Consider the following 18,743-nt stretch of genomic DNA (forward strand, 5'->3'; position numbering starts at 1 on the left):
ACAAAGTAAGATCCCAGGAAAGGAGGGAAATCTACAGTCTATGTCCCGACACCTCTCAAACAAGAAAACAACCCTCCTATGACACCCCACAAAGAAAGTCACAATTCACAAAAAAGGTCATCAAAGTCACGATCTTTTCACAGTTTATCAGCAAAGGAATTTCGTCACATCTAAAGGAAATCATCCATGCCACACAAAATAGCATACCATCAAACATCAAACAGACCATGCAGAAATTATCAAGAAAGATCCAACCTTTTTGAAAGAAACAGTTCACTACTTCAAACTACAAACTAACAGTCAGACGAAAATGGCGACTCATACAAATCGAACAAACCCTCAGAGCACACATTACAGCGATAATCAGACGCAACAAAGGAAGAAGATGCAAACTTTCCAAAATGAATTCAAGCAAGATCAAAACTTTTCAAAATTAGAACAATGAAAGCACGAAAAGAACGGCGTAGAAGGTAAAAAAGAAAGAAGAAGAAAACCAACCTGTAGAAAAGAAGGAGACAAGCAGAGACTGAAGCAACGACACGAGCAAATCACCTTTCGAGTAAAAGAAAAAGGAAGCGCGAAGATGCAAAAACAGAAAGGGAAAGGAGAAGAGAAGAAGTTACAGCGAGCAAGAGAAGAGAAAACTGAAAGAAGCTTTGAAAATTCAAAAATGAGATACAAAAGTGGGAAACAAAGGAAACGGCAAAGAAGTTAATAGGTTTTACTCTCGCACGTTCCCAAGGAAATGCAAAACGCACATTGCAATTAAAAAGGGGTGAGAAAAACGATCCGCATTCAAGCCACTAAATGGAAACTCTATAACGAGATCAAAATGCTCGAGCTCGGCTTCTCCAAAAGACATCGAAGTCTAAGAAGACCCAACCTCAAAAGAAAGACCACGCTCAAGCAGGGGCACTGTTCATGCCCTGGGTTGAACTGCACGACCTGGGCTGATTAAAGACAAGTTGACTGACCCCCTCAGGTCTGGATTCCTCGACCTCTTCTTAAAGAGGTCGGCCAAATCGCTACAAGGAGCCCAAGTAGGCCCAAATAAAGGGACATAGCCCAATCTAAAGGCAACTAAAGCCTAGAAAGATAAGGGCGGTTCCCCTCAAAGATAAGATGACTTCACTCAGAAGATAAGATAAGATAACTAACTTATCTTATCCAGAAAGATCAGCCTACACTACTATAAATACACTGGAGCGCCCAAGTATAACTCATACTCTGATTCTACAAAAAACCTGCTAAAAGCCCATGCTAACTTAAGCATCGGAGTTTCTTGCAGGTACTACCACCCTCCGGTGATCAAGGATCAGCATCACCACCAGGTTCAACAAGTCGGACACATCAGCTCCGGCCACCACCGCAGATCTCGTCCGAGATCAACTACAGTTTCAGGTAAACTTCGGAACACCCGGTGGGTTGAGGTTTTTTTTTTTGGTTTAAAGGTTGAGCATGTTTAAGCCCAGAACACAATTAACCCACAACCCAACCCGACCCCCAATGAAACCCTACCGCCTAAATCCCTAATTGCAGCTTCCTCACCACACCAGTCACCACTGTCACTCTCACTCGGTCACTCACTCCCTCCCTCCCACTCAACATAGAGCTTCAGCTTCTCCAGTCTCCACTCTCCACTCTCCACCCATAGTCCACTCTCAAGTTTCCAGCTTCTTCAGCTTCTCACCCTTCACGCTCGCACTTCCGTCCTCACCCCTCACGCTCGCAGAGTTGCAGTCGCTGTCGCTCTTCAGTCCTCCTGGGTTCTAACCACCGCTGCTGCTCCGTCTAGCCGTCGTCGCTGCTGGTCTCGGTCCTAGGCTCCTAGGTCCTGTCCTCTCGCTCTCTGGGTATGCTCGTCGGTCCTCTCACTCTTTGGGTTCGCTCGTCTGTCCTCATCGCCGCTGCTCCTCGCCTCCTCTGACCTGGTCCTCGGCTTGTCACCACTGTCATATCAGATTTCTAGTATGTTAGCTTTCTGGCTTAGGGTTTTAGATCAGAGATTTAGGTTTTTTTTTTTGTGTTTTGTGTTGTTTAATAATGGTTGAGTTTTGATTAAATTAGAATTTTTGATACTTGTTTTAAAATGGTTTTGAGTTTTGATTAAATCTGATGCAGATTCATATATTATTTACTGTTTTTTCTGTTGTTTGATAATGGTTGAGTTTTGATTAAATTAGAATTGTTGATACTTGTTTTAAAATGGTTTTGAGTTTTGATTAAATCTGATACAGATTCATATATTGTTTGCTATTTTTTATGTTGTTTGATAATGGTTGATGTTCATACCCTGGGTCGAGTTATCCGACCCGGGATGATTAGCGACTGATGAGCGGATAATTTATAAGCGTTTTGGCATTGTTTTTACATAGTTTTTAGTATGATTTAGTTAGTTTTTAATATAATTTTATTAGTTTTTAAATAAAAATCACATTTTTGGAATTTACTAGAAGTTTGTATTTTTTTGTGATTTCAGGTATTTTCTGGCTGAAATTGAGGGACTTGAGCAAAAATCTGATTCAGAGGCTGAAGAAGGACTGCAGATGCTGTTGGATTCTGACCTCCCTGCACTCAAAGTGGATTTTCTCGAGCTACAGGAACCCAATTGGTGCGCTCTCAATTGCTTTGTAAGGTAGACATCCAGGGCTTTCCAGCAATATATAATAGTCCATATTTTGCCCGAGTTTTGATGACGCAAACTGGCGTTCAAACGCCAATTTTCTACCCTATTCTGGAGTTAAACGCCAGAAACAGGTTGCAAATCAGAGTTAAACGCCAGAAACAGGCTACAACCTGGCGTTTAACTCCAAAAAGAGTCTCTACACATGAATGATCAATGCTCAGCCCAAGCACACACCAAGTGGGCCCGGAAGTGGATTTCTACATCATTTACTTATCTTATGTAACCCTAGCTACTAGTTTAGTATAAAAACTATTTTTAGTGATTTATTTTACATCTTTTGATCATCCTTGATCAGGGATCGGTCTTTTTCCCTATTTTCGAATTCATATGCCATTTGGGGAGGCTGGCTATTCGGCCATGCCTATACCTTGTTCTTATGTATTTTCAACGGTAGAGTTTCTACACACCATAGATTAAGGTGTGGAGCTCTGCTGTTCCTCATGAATTAATGCAAAGTACTATTAATTTTCTATTCAACTCAAGCCTATTTCTTCTCTAAGATATTCATTCGCACACAAGAACATGATGAATGTGATGATTATGTGACACTCATCACCGTTCTCACTTATGAACGCGTGCCTGACAAACACTTCCGTTCTACATGAAAGCTAGCTTGAATGCATATCTCTTAGCCTTCTGATTTATGATCAGAGTCTTCGTGGTATAGGCTAGAATTATTGGCGACCATTCTTGAGATCCGGAAAGTCTAAACCTTGTCTGTGGTATTCCGAGTAGGATCTGGGAAGGGATGGCTGTGACGAGCTTCAAACTCGCGAGTGCTGGGCATAGTGACAGACGCAAAAGGATCACTGGATCCTATTCCATCATGATCGAGAACCGACAGATGATTAGCCATGCGGTAATAGTGCATTTGGACCATTTTCACTGAGAGGACGGGATGTAGCCATTGACAACGGTGATGCCCAACATACAGCTTGCCATGGAAAGGAGTATGAGTGATTGGATGAAAGCAGTAGGAAAGCAGAGGTTCAAAAGGAACAAAAGCATCTCCATACGCTTATCTGAAACTCTCACCAATGAATTGCATAAGTATCTCTATCCTATTTTATATTTTAATTATATTTTAACTATCAATTCACCATAACCATTTGAATCCGCCTGACTGAGATTTGCAAGATGACCATAGCTTGCTTCAAGCCGACAATCTCTGTGGGATCGACCCTTACTCACCTAAGGTTTATTACTTGGACGACCCAGTGCACTTGCTGGTTAGTTGTGCGAAGTTGTGAAAAAGAACTAAGATTATGAACGTGCGTATTAATTTTTTGGTGCCGTTACCAAGGAATGAACAATCACGATTTTGTGCACCAAGTTTTTGGCGCCGATGCCGGGGATTGTTCGAGTTTGGACAACTGACGGTTCATCTTGTTGCTCAGATTAGGTAATTTTATTTTAATTTTAAGCTTTTTGTTTTTTTATTTTCAAAAAATTTGAAAAAAAATAATAATAAATTATTCTATGGCTTCAAAATTTTTAAGAATGAATTCTAGAGTTTCATGATGATCTATTGAAGTCTGGTTGGCTGTGAAGCCATGTCTAATCTTTTGGACCGAGGTTTCAACTCATCATCACAAGAGCTTTTTTTTATTCTCATCAATTCAGCTGTTGTATGCCTGATTTGTATCTTAAAGCGTGGTTGGCCATTGGCCATGTCTAGTGTTTTGGACCGGAGCTTTCACTGAAAGCTTGGCTGGCTAGTAAGCCATGTCTAATTCCTGGACCGGAGCTTTAGACTAATATTGCATGATTCCTGGAATTCTCATTAGAAATTTTGAAATCCTTATTTTTATTTTTCAAATTAATTTTTAAAAAAAAAACAAACAAAATTATAATAAAATCATAAAAAACCGAAAATTTGATGTTTCTTGTTTGTGTCTAGTGTCAATTTTTAAGTTTGGTGTCAATTGCATTCTTTTATTTTTCTTAAAAATTTTTGAAAAATTCATGCATAATGTCCTTCATGATTTTCAAGTTGTTCTTGATAATCTTCTTTGTTTGATCTTTGCATTTTCTTGTTTTTCATATGCATTTTCAATTTGTTAGTGTCTAATTATTGAAAATTTCTAGGTTTGGTGTCTTGCATGTTTTTCTTTTCTTAAAAATTTTCAAAAATAAGTCTTGATGTTCATCTTAATCTTCAAAGTGTTCTTGGTGTTCATCTTGACATTCAAAGCGTTCTTGCATGCATTAGTTGTTTTGATTCATAATTTTTATGTTTTGTTCCAATTTGGTGTTTTTCTCTTTCTTCATTAAAAATTCAAAAATAAAAAAATATATATATTTCCCTTATTCTTCTCATAAAATTCGAATATTTGAGTTGACTTTTTCAAAATTTTTAAAATCTAGTTGTTTCTTATTAGTCAAGTCAAATTTTCAATTTAAAAAATTCTATCTTTTTCAAACCTTTTCAAAAAATCAAATCTTTCTCATTTTTTTTCATATTTTCGAAAACTTTTTAAAATGATTTTCAAAAATTTTTTTAATTTCATTTTATAATTTCAAAATCTTTACTAACAATTAATGTGATTGATTCAAAAATTTTAAAGTTTGTTACTTACCTATTAAGAAAGGTTCAATCTTTAAATTTTAGAATCATATCTTTTAGTTTCTTGTTAGTCAAGTAATCAATTTCAATTTTCAAAATCAAATATTTTTAGTTCCCAATTCAAATCTTTTTCAATTTCAATCATATCTTTTTCAAAATCTTTTCTAACTTCTCACCCTTTCAAATTTGATTTTCAAATCTTTTTCAATTAACTACTTGACTTTTTGGTTTATTTTTAAAAGTTTTCTATTTCAATCATATCTTTTTCAAAACCACCTAACTAATTTTCTCTCTCTAATTTTTGAAAACTCTTCCCCACTTTTTCAAAATTCCTTTTTAATTAACTATTTGTTTTAAATTCTAATTTAATTTAATTTTATTTTCCTTCTTAAATTTCGAATTCTAATTAATAGTCAAAATAAAAACAAAAAATATTTTTATTTCATTTTATTTTTAATTTTCGAATTCTTCCCCCTCTCATCTCTTTCTATTTATTTATTTATCTACTAACACTTCTCTTCTACTCATAATTCGAACCCCCTCTTCTCTCCTGTGTTCGAATTTTTTTTCTCTTCTCTTCTTCTACTCACAAAAGGGAATCTCTATACTGTGACATAGAGGATTCCACATTTTCTTTTCTGTTCTCTTCTTTTTCATATGAGCAGGAACAAGGATAAGAACATTCTTGTTGAAGCTGACCCTGAACCTGAAAGGACTCTGAAGAGGAAGCTAAGGGAAGCTAAAGCACAACTCTCTGGAGAAAGCCTGACAGAAATTTTCGAAAAAGAAGGAGACATAGCCGAAAATAATAACAATGGTGGAGATGCAAGGAAGATGCTTGGTGACTTTATTGCACCATCTTCTAACTTCTATGGAAGAAGCATCTCACTTCCTGCGATTGGAGCAAACAATTTTGAGCTTAAGCCTCAATTAGTTTCTCTAATGCAACAGAATTGCAAGTTTCATGGACTTCCAATGGAAGATCCTCATCAGTTTTTAGCTGAATTCTTGCAAATCTGTGATACTGTCAAGACCAATAGAGTTGATCCCGAGGTCTACAGGCTTATGCTTTTCCCTTTTGCTGTAAGAGACAGAGCTAGAACATGGTTGGATTCACAACCTAAGGATAGCCTGAACTCTTGGGATAAGCTGGTCAGTGCGTTCCTGGCCAAATTCTTTCCTCCTCAAAAGATGAGCAAGCTTAGAGTAGAAATCTAAACCTTCAGACAGAAGGAAGGAGAATCCCTCTATGAAGCTTGGGAAAGATATAAGCAACTGATCAAAAGGTGTCCTACTGACATGCTTCCAGAATGGAGCATCATAAGTATATTCTATGATGGTATGTCTGAGTTGTCAAAAATGTCATTGGACCATTCTGCAGGAGGATCTCTTCACGTAAAATCCCCTGCAGAAGCTCAAGAACTTATTGAAATGGTTGCAAATAACCAGTTCATGTACACCTCTGAGAGGAATCCTGTGAACAATGGGACGCCTCAGAAGAAGGGAGTTCTTGAAATTGATACTCTGAATGCCATATTGGCTCAGAACTAAATATTGACTCAGCAAGTCAATATGATTTCTCAGAGTCTGAATAGATTGCAAGCTGCATCCAACAGTACTAAAGAGGCATCTTCTGAAGAACCCTGCAATAGCAGAGGTGAATTACATGGGAGAACCCTATGGAAACACCTATAATCCTTCATGGAGAAATCATCCTAATCTCTCATGGAAGGATCAACAGAAGCCTCAACAAGGCTTCAATAATAATGGTGGAAGAAATAGGTTTAGGAATAGTAAGCCTTTTCCATCATCTTCTCAGCAACAGACAGAAAATTCTGAACAGAGCCATTCTGGCCTGGCAACCATAGTCTCTGATCTATCCAAAACCACACTAAGTTTTATGAATGAAACAAGGTCCTCCATTAGAAATTTGGAGGCACAAGTGGGTCAGCTGAGTAAGAAGATTATTGAAACTCCTCCCAGTACTCTCCCAAGCAACACAGAAGAAAATTCCAAGAGAGAGTGCAAGGCCATAACCTTACTTGGTGTGGCCGAATGCCCAGAGGAGGAGGAGGACGTGAATCCTAGTGAGGAAGACCTCTTGGGACGTCCTCTGGACAGAAAGGAGTTCCCTTTTGAGGAACCAAAGGTATCTGAGGCTCATACAGAGACCCTAGAGATTCCATTGGACCTCCTTCTCCCATTCATGAGCTTTGATGAATGCTCTTCCTCTGAAGAGGATGAAGGCACCATTGCAGAGCAAGTTGCTAAGTATCTAGGAGCAATCATAAAGTTGAATACCAGTTTATTTGGTAATGAGACTTGGGAGGATGAACCCCCCTTGCTCATCAATGAACTGAGTGCACTAATGAGGCAGACATTGCCTCAGAAGAAACCAGATCCCAGAAAGTTCTTCATACCTTGTACCATAGGCACCATGACATTTGAGAAAGCTCTGTGTGACCTTGGGTCAAGGATAAACCTCATGCCACTCTCTGTAATAGAGAAACTGGGAATCTTTGAGGTACAAGCTGTAAGAATCTCATTAGAGATAGCAGACAAATCAATGAAACAGACTTATGGACTAGTAGAGGACGTGTTAGTAAAGGTTGAAGGCTTTTACATCCCTGCTGATTTCATAATCCTAGACACTGAGAAGGATGAGGATGAATCCATCATCCTTGGCAGACCCTTCCTAGCCACAGCAAAAGCTGTGATTGATATTGACACAGGAGAATTGGTCCTTCAATTAAATGAGGACTACCTTGTATTTAAGACTCAAGGTTCTCCTTCTGTAACCATGGAGAGGAAGCATGAAAAAATTCTCTCAGAACAGAGTCAAACAAAACCCCCACATTTAAACTCTAAGTTTGGTGTTGGGAGGCCACAACCAAACTCTAAGTTTGGTGTTGAGAGGCCATAACACTGCTCTGATTTTCTGTGAAGCTCCATGAGAACTCACTTTCAAGCTATTGACATTAAAGAAGCACTTGTTGGGAGGCAACCCAATGTTATTTAATTATATCTATTTATTTTCCATTACTATTTTATATTTTCTTTAGGTTGATGATCAGGCGAAGTCACAAAAACTACTGAAAAATCAAAAACAGAATAAAAAATAGCATTAAAAACAGCTCACCCTGGAGGAAGAGCTTACTGCCGTTTAAACGCCAGTAAGAAGCATCAAACTGGCGTTTAACGCCAGAAAGAAGCATCAAGCTGGCGTTAAACACCAGAAACAAGCACCAGACTGGCGTTTAACGCCAGAACAGAGCATGGAATTGGCATTTAATGCCAAGAATGGGAGAAAAGCTGGCGTTAAATGCTAGAAACAAGCAGCAAGCTGGTGTTTAACGCTAGACATGCATTCTAAGGGTGTTTTGCACGCCTAAATGGAGCAGGGATGCTAAGTCCGTGACCCCTCTAGATCTGTGGACCCCACAAAATTCCCACCTACCCCACTGAAGAACTTGAAGATTGATGGTTTAGAAGTTATAGTAAATACTTGTTGCAAGTATAGTTACTAAACCAAGCAATCAACCTTTCTTACAAACGTTTTAGTTGTCACAAGTAACAAACCCCTTTTAAAATTGATAACCGAGTATTTAAACCTCGGGTCATCTTCTCAAGGAATTACAGGGAGGTATGTTCTTATTATTGGTTATGAATCTTGTAAATTAGGGGTTTTAGAAAGTAAGGAAGCAGTATGTTGAATGATAAGAAAAATAAAATAATAAAATAAACTCTTGGCATGGTATGAAAATCAGAATTCCTATCCTAGTTATCCTCATCAATTGTGATGAGAATTGGATTTTTCTCCCACTTTCTTAACCTCTAACTATGAAGGTAAGTTAAGTGGATGAATTAATTTCGATTCCTCAGGTCCTAGTCTTTCCTTGGGAAAGGCTAGAGTTATTGGAAATTGAATTAATGAAATGAAGAAATCCAATTTTCAATCAACAATGAGTTTGATAACTCAAGTGTCTCCAATGACTCAACCAAAGCCAAAAGGGAAAAAAGTCTACTTGAATGAAAATAATTTGGATAAACAAAGAGCATTAATAAATTAAAGAGAGCAATCATAATTCTGAAATACCTCAAATTATATTAAATGAAGATATCAATTCTAACATGGAAAAGTTCATAAATTAAATTAGAAAAATAAATAAAAAGAACATTGAACCTGGGATTCAGAGGCACTCCTAAAACTAAGAGAAATCTTAAATCCTAATCCTAAGAGAGAGGAGAAAACCTCTCTCTCTAAAAACTACATCTAAATCCTAAAATTGTGAATATGAATGCTTGTTATGAATGGATGCATTCCCCCACTTTATAGCCTCTAATCTGTGTGTTCTGTACTGAAAACTGGGTCAAAAACAGCCTGGAAATCGCTCCCAGCTATTTCTGTTACGTTCAGGTCACGGGAAGGTGACGCGGAGGCGTCGTCCACGCGGTGGCGTGGATTGAAGTTTGCAGATGCGACGCGGGCGCATCATTAACGCGTTCGCATCACCTAACGTCGGGGCAGCTATGGCAAATTATATATCAAATCGAAGCCCCGGATGTTAGCTTTCCAACGTAACTAGAACCGCGTCATTTGGACCTCTATAGCTAAAGTTATAGATGTTTGAGTGCGAAGGGGTCAGGCTGGACAGCTTAGCAATTTCTCCAACTTCTTGTATTCCTTCCACTTTTGCATGCTTCCTTTCCATCCTCTGAGCCATTCTTGCCCTGTAATCTCTGAAATCACTCAACACACATATCATGGCATCTAATGGTAATAAGAGAGGATTAAACATAGGGAACTTAAGGCCAAAGAAGCATGTTTTCAATCAAAGCACATAATTAGGAAGGCAAATGTAAAACCATGCAAATAGTATGAATAAGTGGGTAAAGAGTTGATAAAATCCACTCAATTGAGCACAAGATAAACCATAAAATAGTGGTTTATCAACCTCCCCACACTTAAACAATAGCATGTCTTCATGCTAAGCTCAAGAGAAGCTATAAAGGAGTGAAGAGGAATGATAGAATGTATGAAATGTAACCTATCTGTATGAATATAACTAAATGCAAAATGTTTCTACCTATTTAGTTGAAAGCAAACAAGTTCTCCAAGACAAACATAAATCAGATTTCACTAATTCAAATCATACAATAAAAAACAAGTAAACTTGTAAGAAGACAGCTCATGAAAGCAGGGAACATAGAATCAAGCCTTGAACCCTTACTAGTAGTGTATATCACTCTAATCTCTCAAGTGTATAGGGTCAATCACTCTACTCTTCTCTAGTCATGCTTTCTAAAATTTGTTCTTCATCTAACCAATCAACAAATATTTAGTATACCAATGCAAACATCATGAGGTCTTTTCAGAGTTGTAATGGGGCTGAGGTAAAGGTAAGGGTACATGTATGGTCAAGTGAGCTATAATATGAATCTTTGACTAACCTAAGCTCTCACCTAATATACATATACTCTATATACTTTTAAATTCATGCCTAGTTACCCATAATTTCCACTTTTGCATCACATACTCATGTATCAACTTTTCTTTTTAATTTATCACATGTGCATTGATTTTTTTCATTAACTTAACTTTGGGGTAATTTTGTCCCCTTATTTAATTTGCTCTTTTTATTTTCTTTTTTTCTTTCTCTTTTTTTTTTTAAATAGAAAAATAAACATAACTTATCAATTCACATGGATTTTTAATTTTTCTAGTCTCACATGAGTAGGTACCCAAATTCCAAATATTTTATCAAATTAAAAATATAACACATTCCCTTATTAACCCATGTTCCCACAGTTTTCTCACACTTAATTAACATACTATCTTAAGCTAACCAAAGATTCAATTGGGATATTTAATTGTGTTTCTGCTTAAGGCTAGTGATGTGGTAAAATACAGAACAAATGGGGATTAAAAGGCTCAAAGTGGCTGACAAAGGTGATTTAAAGGGTAGGCTTATTTGGGATAAGTGAGCTAAAATCAAACAATGGCCTCAATCATATGCAAACATGTAAATACACTAAATATTGGACATATAGACTGAAACACAGTAAAGATTGCAATCATAGAGAAGAAAACACACAGGAATAAAAATTTATGGTTAAATAATGTAACCATATAAATAAGCTCAAAATCTCACAGGTTGTGTGTTCTTAGCTTTTTAAACTATGTTCCAAATACAACTTCAAACAAGTTTAACAAAAAACTTTTTCAATTTAAATTAGTGAAATACTATAAAAATTTCTTGAAAAGAAAATATTACTTCAACCAAGTAGTAACTAAATGCATAAAAACAAACATGCAATCAAATATGTAAATGCAACAATGAACAAACAAAGAAAATGGAATATTGGTGTTGAAAAGAAAGTAACTAACCCCTGGAAGTCAGTATCGACCTCCCCACACTTAAAGATTGCACCGTCCTTGGTGCATGCTAAGATGTGCGAGTGGACGGGTTGCTTCAACTGATGCTTTTCTCATCAAGGAATGTGCGTAGGAACTTGTGTGTCTCTCCCATGCAAACGTCTTCTGGTTCTCTTCCTGGTGACCATCCTGAAAGAAAAAGGGAAGGAAAGTAACCCAAAGCAAAGATAGAAAACAAATAAAACATGGGTTGGTTAATGCCAAAAATGAGGGTCTCAATTTACATGAAAGCTTCAACATGTATGTGAGAAAACAATAGAAGCCATGGCATACCAGTGGTGCAAAATTTACAACAAAGGGGAGGTGTGTGGGTAATGAAAATATCAATATAAGTTCATGTCAATGCAAATGAAGAGCAAGTATCATAAAAGATTGGCATTGGCAGATAATTAATATCATCCCATAGTGTAAAACAAGTTACTTAGCACCAAAATAATTCAAGAAAAGATGCAACAGTTGAATATGAACAAGTGACACCAATGGAAAAATAATAATTTTAGAAAAGAAAAGAAAAATATGCACAAAATTAAAATACAATGAATGAAATATGCAAATAAATTAAGTAAAATAGAATGGAGGTGAAAAAAAATAAGAAAAGAAGAAGAAAGAAATAAGAAAAGATAAGAAAAATAAGGATTAGAGAAGATAAGATAAGAAAATTGGTTTCTGAATTCAACATTGGGGTAATTTTGTCCCCTTATTTATTGATTTTTCATTTCATTTTTTTTTATAAATAAAGCTTATCAATGCACATAGATTTTTCATTCTTATAATTTCACATGAGTAGGTATCCAAATTCCCCTTAAATTTTTATGACACATTCCCTTAACAACTTTTGTTCCCACAATTTCCCATACTTAACTAGCACACACAATTCTATCTTAAGCTAACCAAAGATTCAATTTGGGATATACAATTGTTTTTCGACATAAGGTTAGTAATGTGATAAAATATCGAACAAATGGGAATTAAAGGCTCAAAGTGGTTAACAAAGGTAATTGAAAAGGGTAGGCTTAATTTGGATGAGTGAGTTTAAACAAATAATGGCCTCAATCATGTGCAAGCATGCAAATATAATAACTATTGGACATATAAGATAAAAAAAATATAGATTACAATCATAGAGAAGTAAACACACAGAAATGAAATAATTATGGTTAAATAATGTAACCATTCATAAAGGCTCAAACTTTTCACAGGTTGTGTGTTCTTTAACTCAAATATCATGTTCCAAATACAACTCAAGCAAATTTATCATAAGAATTTTTGAAAAATTAGTGAAATTTTGTTCCAAAGATAGATTTTTAAAAGAAACTTATTGTCTTTTCAATCAAGTAGAACATGCATGCAACTATCCTAACCTATGCAATTTATTCTATTCTATAAAGGAAAGAAAATCTAACTAAAATATCCTAATTATTGGTGCTAGAGAAGAGAAATTACCTCCGGAAGTCAGGTACTGACCGACCTCCCCACACTTAAGGCTTTGCACCGTCCTCAGTGCCATCTATCAGGAACAGGGGTGGGCTGGTAGCAGTATCTCCATAGTCAGGGCCGTCATGACTCCCTGTGCTGGTAAAGAAAGTGGAGTCCGGGGTGTCTGAGTCTCTGAAGCATCCCTTGAGTAGCTCCTTGAGGTGTTTGAATCGGCGCTCGTTACGGCGCTCTCTCATCTTTGCTTTCTGTTCTTGCCGATCCAACCGTTCGATTATCTGCTGGAGCAATTTCTCAGTTGTAGATGCTTGTGGTGTTGAAGAAGGATTATCTTCAACTGGAGCAGTAGGAAGGCTTGTAGTGGCTACTGAGAGTCTGAGGTATTTCCCGTTAGGGACATACTGATCATCCCGTGGAAGCATGGCTTTGGTGTCCTCAGCTCTGTAGGAGACTCCGGCTGCTGAGACAAGATCTGAGACCAGGGCGGGGAAAGGTAAGTTGTCCACAATTTGCACGTGTTCCATAGCATTCCGGATATGTCTTGCGAGATTCAGAGATTGGTCTGTAAGGATGCACCATAGTAGAACAGCCATGTCTGCAGTGAGGGAGGACTCATGAGTGCTCAGAAAGACGTAATGGGACATGATCTGTGCCCATACGCGAGCCTCCAAGGTAAGTGCTGAAGCCAAGATTCTCTTAGGGCGGGTACGGTGGTATCTGTAGATCCAACGACTGCCAGGTAGTGCGATGACTCCGAGAACGGAGTCCCAGTTGAATTGGTATCTCTGGCGCTGAAGGGTGGCTTCTTGAAAAGTGTCCATTCCTGCTGGAATAGGGGGAAGACTCAGAGCTTGCTGAATGGCCTCTTCTGTGATAGGGACTTGCTTCTGCCGGACATAAACAGACTGCAGGGTCGGTATGTAGAAGTTGGAGTAGAACTCAACTACCCAAGAAAGATTGACCTGCCTCGGCTGTCTCCGTAGGAAACCCCATTGTCTTCGCTCAATTTGCGGCTCAACAAAGGTAGCAATATTGGATGGGAGGATAAGAAGGTATTCATTGTTATAATTCCTTTCTGCCAGGATAGGGAACATCTGCTCACAGTAGTGATTGGAAAATCGCGCAGTGTCCTTTGCTGGAAAGGCTTTCTCCTTTTCGTCAACCTTTATTATCCTCTTAATTCTTTTTGTTGAGGGCTTGACTGCGGTGGAAGAAGGCTCTGCCACTAATGCTCTTTTAGTTCCTCTTCTTGCTGGTGGTCTGGAAGTTGCTTTCTCCTTTCCTTTCTTGGTGGCCATCCTGAAAGAAGGGAAGAGAAAGTAAATTAAATTCAAAGAGATATACAGCAAGGAAGGAAAACGGAAAAGAGGGTGATGGATGCACATGAAGATATGCTGACATTATCACATGCTCGCGAGTACGTGTGAGAAGCCAACTATGGAAAATAGCTAGTGCATGTAAAGACAAATGAATGTAAGGTGTTTATTGGCATGCTGGCAAAGGGCATGAGTAGCATAGACCAAGCAATACTTTGTAACAAACCATCACGTTTGTATTGACAATTAAATTCAATTAATAAAATAATAAGGGAAAGTTGTGAAAAGTAAGCATTGAATAGTATAGCAATCATAGAGAAGTGCATAATGCCACATGAGCTTTTTCACAAACACATAGCATGCATGGTGAATAGGGTATAGAAAATATGAAGATGAACATGCAAGCAATCCCTTAAATAGGAGAAAAATAATTGCCAAACAATTTGCAATAATCCACAAGCATATAATGAGGGATGATGACTTAAAAATTTTCTAGCACCATGTAAAAAGGGAAAGAAGAAAATAAAATACAAAAGTGAAAAGAAAAAGGAAAGAAAAAGAAAATAAAAATGTATATAATATAATAAGAATGATGGAAAAGAGAAGAAGGAAGAAGAAGGTAAAACCTTGTTAATGGCGGTGAGAGACATATAGAGTGAGAGGTGAGATAGAAGGGGGGAAGAAGAAATAAGGAGGGAAAAGAAAATTAGGATTTAGAAGAGAGAAAGATAAGATAATCTGGCAATTTAGGTTGAGCTGTGCGGCGCATGCGATGCGGCCGCGTGGGACACGCGTTCGCGTGGGTGCGCGTCAGGTAAGGGGACGCGATCGCGTCGATCACGCGGTCGCGTGACCCGTGTTACGCTGCTGGCGCGAGTGCAGCCTCGCTCCAGCACTATTCTCTGTTCATTTTAATTTAATTGCCAAATTGGAGTGACGCGATCGCGTGGGTCACGCGACCGCGTGAGGGTGCGCCAGAAAATAGATGACGCGGCCGCGTCGGTGACGCGGTCGCGTGACAATGATTGTGCCTCCAGCACCAATCCAGCATCACGCTCGCATAAAATGTTGATGTGCACCCTTTTACGTCGAAAACTCAGGGCACGCGGTTGCGTGGGAGGCCATGATTCCCATGCGACGCGAACGCGTCAGGGATGCGGTCGTGTGGGTTGATTTGTGCCATTGGCACGCCTCCAGCCATGCTCCAACCGAACTCTCTGTTCATTTATTTTTTTTCTCCACCCCCTCTGCGACGCGGACGCGTCGCTGATGTGATCGCGTCGCGTGGCGAAAGTTTTTTTTTTTAAAGAAATATAAAGGCATGTAGATGCAAATGCACGAAAGTACTAATAAAGAGAAGAGTTATTGAATAGGGAAAACAAAGAAAAGAACGATCATACCATGGTAGGTTGTCTCCCACCAAGCACTTTGCTTTAACGTCCGTAAGTTGGACGCTCCGCTAGCTCAATCTGCTGCTATGTGGGGATCTTCCAAGCAGAAGATCTCAAGCTCCTTATTTTTCTGCACCTTCTCACCATGGTACAGCTTCAGGCGTTGTCCATTAACCTTAATAAGTTCAGAGCTTGAAGGATGGCTTAGGTGATAAACTTCGTACGGTTCAGCCTTCTCTACTCTGTATGGGCCGTCCCATTTTGATCTCAACTTACCGGGCATGAGCCTTAGTCGAGATTTGTAAAGGAGGACAAAATCTCCAGGTTGAAACTCTTTCTTCTTGATGTTTTGATCATGCACAACTTTCATCTTTTCCTTGTAAATTCTGGAGTTCTCATAAGCTTCTAGGCGAAGGTTCTCCAGTTCCTGCAGTTGCAACTTCCTTTCAGCTCCGGCGTTCTCAATTCCCATGTTGCATTCCTTAACTTCTCAGAAGGCTCTGTGTTCTATTTCAACTGGGAGATGACAAGCTTTTCCATAAACCAAGCGGAAGGGACTCATTCCAATGGGTGTCTTGTATGCTGTTCTATATGCCCACAGTGCATCTTGTAGCCTGGTGCTCCAGTCTTTTCTATTAGGCTTTACTATCTTTTGCAAGATACACTTAATTTCTCTGTTCGACACCTCGGCTTGCCCATTAGTTTGGGGATGGTAAGCGGTTGCAACTTTATGGATTATCCCATGCTTCTTCATCAATCCTGTTAGTCTCCTGTTACAAAAATGGGTGCCTTGATCGCTCACGATCGCTCGTGGTGATCCAAAGCGACATATAATATGGTTTCTCACAAAGGAAACAATAGTGTTAGCATCATCAGTGCGGGTAGGAATTACTTCCACCCATTTGGAAACATAATCCATAGCTAACAATATATAAAAATATCCATTAGAATTTGGAAATGGACCCATGAAGTCAATGCCCCAAACATCAAAAATTTCACAGAAGAGCATATATTGTTGAGGCATCTCATCCCTCCTGGATATATTACCAAATTTCTGGCATGGGGGGCAGGATTTACAAAACTCAGTAGCATCTCTAAAAAGAGTAGGCCACCAGAATCCGCAGTCTAAGATCTTTCTAGCTGTTCTTTGAGGGCCAAAATGTCCTCCACTCTCAGATGAGTAACAGGCCTCTAAAATGGACTAGAATTCTGATTGAGGCACACAACGTCTAATTATCTGGTCAACGCCACATCTCCATAAATATGGGTCATCCCATATATAATATTTAGACTCGCTTTTCAGCTTGTCTCTTTGATGTTTAGAGAAATTTGGAGGAAATGTGCGGCTAACTAAATAATTAGCAACAGGTGCATACCAAGGGGTTACCTTAGATACTGCTTGTAGGTTATCAAAAGGAAAATTATCATCTATAGGAGTAGAATCATCCTTAATATGTTCAAGGCGACTCAAGTGGTCTGCTACTAAATTTTGATTACCACTCCTATCCTTTATTTCTAAATCAAATTCTTGTAACAGCAGTATCCAACGTATAAGTCTTGGTTTGGATTCCTTTTTAGCTAATAGATACTTTAGAGCTGCATGGTCCGAATATACTACTACTCTAGTACCAAGTAAATAAGCCCGGAATTTATCCAGAGCAAAAACAATAGCAAGAAGCTCTTTCTCAGTAGTAGTATAATTGGACTGGGCAGTGTCTAAAGTCTTAGACGCATAGGCAATAACAAAAGGATCCTTACCTTCACGCTGAGCCAGCGCTGCTCCTACTGCATGGTTGGAAGCATCGCACATGATTTCAAACGGCTGGCTCCAGTCTGGTCCTCTCACAATTGGGGCTTGCGTTAGAGCAGTCTTCAGCTTATCAAACGCTTGTTTGCAATCCTCACTGAACTCGAACTCGATATCCTTCTGCAGTAATCTGGATAAGGGAAGTGCCACCTTACTAAAGTCCTTAATAAATCTCCGGTAGAAACCTGCATGGCCAAGGAACGAATGAACTTCCCTCACAGAAGAGGGGTAAGATAAACTAGAAATAACATTCACCTTTGCTGGGTCTACAGAAATACCATTATTAGATACCACATGTCCTAATACAATCCCTTGTTTTACCATAAAGTGGCATTTTTCGAAATTCAATACAAGGTTTGTGTTAACACATCTATCTAATACTCGAGATAATCCATCTAAGCAAAGGCTAAAAGAATCACCATAAACGCTAAAATTGTCCATAAAAACTTCTATACAGTCCTCAATAAGATCAGAAAAAAGACTCATCATGCACCTTTGGAAGGTAGCTGGTGCATTGCACAAGCCAAAGGGCATTCTCTTATAAGCATAGGTCCCAAAAGGACATGTAAAAGTAGTCTTTTCCTGATCTTCAGGAGCTATATGAATCTGGAAATAACCTGTGTTACCATCTAAAAAGCAATAATGTGATTTACCTGACAGGCGATCCAGCATTTGATCAATGAATGAAAGTGGGTAGTGATCCTTACGGGTAGCTTGGTTGAGACACCTGTAATCAATGCAGACTCTCCAAGCATTCTGAACTCTAGTTGCTATGAGCTCTCCATGCTCACTCTTCACTGTAGTGACTCCAGATTTCTTGGGCACCACTTGTACTGGGCTTACCCATTCACTATCTGAAATGGGATATATGATACCTGCTTCTAATAGTCTGGTCACTTCCTTTTTGACAACTTCCAAGATGGTGGGATTCAATCTTCTTTGGGGTTGATGGACAGGTCTTGCTCCCTCTTCTAGAAATATTCTGTGCTCGCATACTTGAGGGTTGATTCCCACTATGTCTGCCAAACTCCACCCAATTGCCTTCTTATGCTTCTTCAGTACATCAAGTAACTGCTCCTCTTGTTGAGAAGTCAGTTCCCTTGCAAT

General features: G+C 38.6%; 1 non-coding gene across 1 annotated transcript; it reads right to left on the reverse strand.

The window, feature by feature from the left end:
- Positions 1–6,449: 6,449 nt before the first annotated feature.
- LOC148544158 (small nucleolar RNA R71) lies at positions 6,450–6,557 on the reverse strand. Its single transcript, XR_015900464.1, has one exon. It is a non-coding gene; the product is annotated as a small nucleolar RNA R71 (small nucleolar RNA).
- Positions 6,558–18,743: the final 12,186 nt, after the last annotated feature.

This window comes from Arachis ipaensis, chromosome B9 (genome assembly GCF_059453495.1).
Source record: "Arachis ipaensis isolate K30076 ecotype BB chromosome B9, ASM5945349v1, whole genome shotgun sequence".
Classification (NCBI taxonomy): domain Eukaryota; kingdom Viridiplantae; phylum Streptophyta; class Magnoliopsida; order Fabales; family Fabaceae; genus Arachis; species Arachis ipaensis.